We start from the raw sequence: 5,860 nt of genomic DNA on the forward strand, positions 1-5,860 counted from the left end.
TCTGGATATTAGAAGACTGTCAACAAATCTTTCCTTAATCCTTTTTGCTCTCTGGGCTATATAGGCATGCACATGCACATACGTGCGCGCACACACACAGAAGTGGTGGAGGGATGAATGTTCTTCGCATTATGAAACTATTGAGGCTATTCCATGAAATGTCATATTCTCACTTGTCTGGTATAATGCTAATCTAGTAATCTATTTTGTACCTTCATTTGGTTCTCACCCCTATTTATTAATTTTATATACACACCACACCAAAACAAATCAATTAGAATTTTATGTCAGTTTGAGCTTTCAGAGTTAACACCAGCATGTTGAGTTGGACCTCTAAACAATTAGCAGCCATTGCAGATCAGAAAGCACTGGCATAATATCATCACCTTATCCATTCTTTGTTTAAAATCTTGTTCTCTTATTACAGACCAGCTGAAGTTTGTAGATGGTTTTTAGTGACAAGCTCATGTAAAATACACAATAATCAATGGGAGAGACTACCAAAGTGGGAAGAACTTCAGTAGGGCTACCTTTCCCCAGAAAATGCTGCAATTGATATAAAGGGCTGCTACCACACTGGAGAATTAATGCACTTTGGCACTGCTTTAACCGTCATGGCTCCATCCTATGGAATCATGGGATCTGTAGTTTGTTGTGGCACCAGAGCTCTCTGATAGAGAAGGCTAAATAGCTCACAAAACTACAAATCCATAGCATTGAGCCGTGATAGGTAAATAGTTAAAGCAAACTGCATCAATTCTGCAGTGTTGATGCAACCTTGGCCTAATCTGGTAATAGATGCTCCAACTAGCAGTGATCTCTGCCAAAAGGGCAACCAAACCCAATTCAGTTCCAAACCTAGCTTGAACCCTGATTGTAATAGATCCTAATACATAAGAGTTTACTTTTGTCTCTGCTGTATTTGTTTGCTGTATTTGTTTGTGTATAATCATTCCCCCACCTTAGCTAATTGACATATCGCTAAAATTTGCAAGGATACTGTCATGATGATATAAGTCCCCTTGTGGCTCTTCAACTGCTAGAGTCTTTTGGGACAGAGTATTTGGTGATGCAAGTTCATCTACTCTATCTATCTATCTATCTATCTATCTATCTATCTATCTATCTATCATCTAATGTAAACACACACACACACACACAGACTTGTATTATTGAAACAGTGGTAGTGATGTAAAAAGGAGAAAAGGAGGGAGAGAGAAAAAAGGAATGAGGCAGCACCTTTAAGATTAACTTGTTTTCATTTCTGCATGAGCTTTGGTGGTGAGCAATCACTAAAAACCACATGATGTGATGAGTATTTTCTGCCCTGAGCTCTAATGTGAAAACAAGGTCTCATCCTGTTTTGTAATGCAACAATGGGGAGAGAAGTAAGAAATCAATGTTTTGAAATATAAAGTCAAAATTGTGAGTGAAAAGACATTTATTTTCTGCCACAGTATTGTAATCAATGAAGAGGAAGCAAAACAAAACAAGCACTTGACACTGTCGTCTTAATGACTTCTAATGCCATTAGCGAGCTTTTACTTTGATATGACTAATCTAACGCTTCAGAGAGAGGACCGAGCTGAGAGGCACCATGCCATCAATGTGCAAGGATTACAGCTATATTAGAAACAATTAATTATTGCTTCAGGCTGCAATCCTAATATATACTTATGAAGGTATCAGCTTCAGCAAACACAATAACACTTCTGAATGAACATGCATAGAATTGCACCTTAAGTGTAGCATTTTAAATTTTATAAAAAAAGATGAGTAGCATATTTTTTACAAACTATTTTGGAGGAAATAAATTGGGACAAGGGGTTCTGTACTACACATTGTTAAAATTTAATTGTCCGCAGGTTACACACACAGTATTTCCAGGCTGTGCATATCATCATCATCACCAGCACCTTCATCATCATGACCTGAAACTAGATCAAGATAATCTGTTTCATCCAGGAATCATTGGAGTGGGAATAATAGTTAATTTTATAATAGTCATTGCCCGACTAGTTCCTTAAATCAGGAAATTTTGAATCAAATAATCTGAGTGCAATTAGATGCAAACTATGGCCCTGTCTGCATGGGCCAAATAAAATGACCCCTTCCTATGTTCTTGATGGAGAGACTGGATGATGCTGGACACAAACCCTGGTTCTGGTGCTTACAGACTGGATGACATCTGGCCTGTTCAGCACCAGAACAGGGGTATATTCCCCTTATAACAGAGTAAAAAAAAACTTACAGCGTAAAATTAAACTTTTACAGAGTAAAAAAACACACGTATGGTCTGGATCTTCTTGGAAGATCTGGAGCCCTCCCTTTTGACACTGGGTGGCCATTTAAAATGTGGCCCACTAAGCAGTACAGAGCCACTGCTGCCAGTTGCTTACTCTGAAATCAGAACAAAGTACCCAGCCATGTGATGATTGCTTGGCACCTCATTCTAGCCTCAGAATGAAATGACCTGAAGTGGTGGTGGACACGGGATCAGCTGCCCAACATTGGGACAGAGGGCATTTGTAATGGGTGGAGGTGCTGTTCTAGTGTACCTTGGCCTGTGCAGACAGGACCTATCTTAAAACCAGCATTTCTATCTAAAAATTAACCAAAATTATCAAGAGGAATAATAAAAAAAATGACAATGACATACAAAGTACATAAAAGTTTCTAGGTATTCTACATATATTGAAAAATAGTTCAATATGTAAAGGGAATGGGGACAGAAAAAGAAAGTCAGCTTATTCATGTATAAGTCTAGAAATTTTAGTCAAAACATTGACCCCAAAAACCTGAGAGGACCTATCCATGGGTCAATGTAAATACTGTACTTTTACTCTTATTTAAAAAGAAACCATCCCCTGGTGAAATACAAGAGTGAAATTGTCCTGGAAGCACTGACCCTCCCCTACTCTCTCTCATCCATCCAGCCTTAAGGCTAAGCACAAAGTCTGCTGGAATTTTGTAAATTTGTTGGCATTGTTTTCTTTGTTTCAACCTCTAGATCCTTTGTTATGTAGCCCTAGCTTTTACCCTCGACTTATCCAAGGGTCATATCAATAGCCATAATTTTGACCCCAAAACCTACCTTCAACTTGCACATGAGGTCGACTTATAGTCGAGTATATATGGTAGTTCTAAGAGGTGGCTAGAGAGTTGTTAAGGGGAATAGTTAATGCCTCACCATGTCAAGGCAATTTTCTATTTTGCCTAAAAGAGGTTACGGTGAGACCATTTTTGAAAAAGAAAATCCCACCTCACACCTCGCTTTGCCAGAGAATTATCAGCATCTATCCAATATCCTCTTCTTAGGCAAAGTTCTAGACTTGTGGTAGCCTCTCAGTCCCAAGGATTCTGGAATGAAACTGACTATCTAGATACATTTCAAACTGGCTTCAGGCCTGGCTATGGGATGGAGAAAGTTTTAGATACTTTGTTGCATGACCTACATGGGCAGTAGGACAAAAGGAGTATTTTCCTTTTAGTTCTGTTAGATCTCTCAGTGGCTTTCAATACCATCAACCATGGTGTCCTTTTGGGCTGCCTCCCTAGGAGGAAATGTGGTGGCATTGTTTTACAGTGGTTCTAGTCCTTCTTGGAGGGGCAAATTCAGAAAGTGAGGGATTCCTGTTTGAGACAGTAGCTGTTGGCCTTTTCCACTTTTGTCCTGCATACTGTTTGACATGAAAGCACTTCTGGGTTTAGTTAAAAACAATTGATATTTGGTGAATCTCTTTAGCAGAGGTTTAAATTGCACTGAAGCAGAAACTTAGAACAGCACGAACCAGCCACCTCCCCACACATGCATCTAGCCCTGTAAAAGAATCAAATTCAGACTTCTTTTTAAAAAGCATAAAAAGAAGTTTACTCACAATCTTGTACATAATTCATATACACAGGTCCAACTTCTTGAGGTAGTCAGAAAGAAGAAGAAAATCTACATGCTAGGTCAAATCAGGTATGAGCTTTTTAGGGAGCTTTTCCTATCTGCATCCTTAATGGAGAAAGAGCAAGCATGGCGTGAGAAGGGTTTCTCAAACACAAAGGGGATGCATATGTGGCTCAGGAAGAGAAAGAGCTGTGTAAACACATAAACAGAAAGTTATCACAAGTATGCACTCTAAACTAGAGAGAGAACAACTATTATAGAGTTTCAGGCATGCAAAGTTGCTCTCTCCAGTAATCACTGGTACAGGTTATCTGGAGTTTTGGAGTTTGGAAGTATGTGGATAACACCTAACTCTATATCTCCTTTCCTTCCAGTTCTCAGGAATCTGCTTCAGTACTAAACCAGTGTCTGCTGTCAACTGGATGATGTTGAACAAACTGAAGCTTAATCCAACAGACAGAACAAAGGTGCTGTTAGTCAGTAAAAAGGCAGATCAAGAAACAAAGATTCAGCACAGGCTGGATAGGATTACAAACTACCAGAAAGCTCAGCTCAAAACTTGGATGTACTCCTAGATTCTACCCTGTGAATTGGTTGCCCAGATTTGGTGGTACTTAGGACTGCATTTGTACAGTTAAAACTAGGACACCAGCTGCAGCAGTTCCTGGAGATGTCAGATCAGACCACAGTGGTACATGTTTTGATTACATCCTGTTTAGCCTATTGCAATGAACTCTACTGTCCGGAAAGCTCAGTGGGTTCAAAATGCTACATCCAGAATGCTGACTTGGGCAGTGACACAGAATATATAATTCTCTTGTTGAAACAGCTTCACTGGCTACTAGTTTGTTTCTGGGCACAATTTAAAGTGAAAGTCTGTGGAGATTATTGTACAAAGCTTCCCTCCTGATGCTGTTGCAGATCTTTAAACACCTGAAACAGCAAAAATTCTTTTCACATTACCACACAATTGTGAACTGACAACAGGTTGGCTATGGATCATATCACACTACCGTTCCATTTACTCATCAGCTATCTGAGATTAAAGTCATGCTTAATTGTGTTTTACATTTTTTATCATCAGGTTTTTAACTCTGTCCTGCTTTAACCTTGTCATAAGCCACATTCGGTCTTATCCATAAAGATTAATTTATAAAGGCAACATATTTAAATGATTATGCTGTCCTTAAAGATATCCTTGTTAAGATATCAGTGTATCTCTGTACAAGATGAATATGAAAATTTGGTAGTTTAAAACACAAAACACATACCTATCTATGCGAAAAGCAAAGCATATTATAAATTATACGAGACAAAGACACAAGGAATGAGCAGAATGGCAGATATGAAAAAGAACAATGTTACCCACATGGCTGCCTTGTCTGCAGATGACAATGAAGACAAGATAAAAACATAAATCTGACAGCAGCTAAGCCCTGAGGGAAGGGTTGGAAGTAACGGAAGACATTTTGTCTTTATCAGGCCACAAACACAATCAAATTCTCCTGTGAGTACTGTACACATTCCAAAGTGAAGAGCGAAAGTGTGAATAATGGCTTTGAAAAATCCTCAGCAGCTAATGTTTGAACCAAAGGCTATTCAACACACTCAGTACTAAGTAACTGTGTTGCTATATTCCCCAGGTCTTTAAAATAAGTTTTTTTCTTCTTCTTGAGTAAAACAGGAAGTGAACATGATCACTGATTTTCTTAGGATGTAGAATAAGGTAGCACTATTACTTGTAGCAGTGCTTAATTTGTTGGAAATGAATTTGACATGTTCTGGTAACACAATCATCTGAACTTTACCCCAGCTTTCCTTTCCCTGAATTCTATGATGCTGCTCTTCTTATTGCTCCTAGTTACTCATTAAGAGTAGAGAAAAAAATAATTCTACCTATGACCATGGGTACTTTCATTTTTCTTTATATATTTCAGGTTTGAGACTTGAAAGTTTTAACCATTT

At 38.5% G+C, this 5,860-nt stretch overlaps 1 pseudogene; it reads left to right on the forward strand.

Moving 5' to 3' along the window:
* The window catches only part of LOC121925271, a 120,673-nt pseudogene extending 116,203 nt beyond the window's left edge, over nt 1–4,470 (forward strand).
* The last annotated feature ends 1,390 nt before the right edge of the window (nt 4,471–5,860 follow it).

This window comes from Sceloporus undulatus, chromosome 1 (genome assembly GCF_019175285.1).
Source record: "Sceloporus undulatus isolate JIND9_A2432 ecotype Alabama chromosome 1, SceUnd_v1.1, whole genome shotgun sequence".
Classification (NCBI taxonomy): Eukaryota; Metazoa; Chordata; class Lepidosauria; order Squamata; family Phrynosomatidae; genus Sceloporus; species Sceloporus undulatus.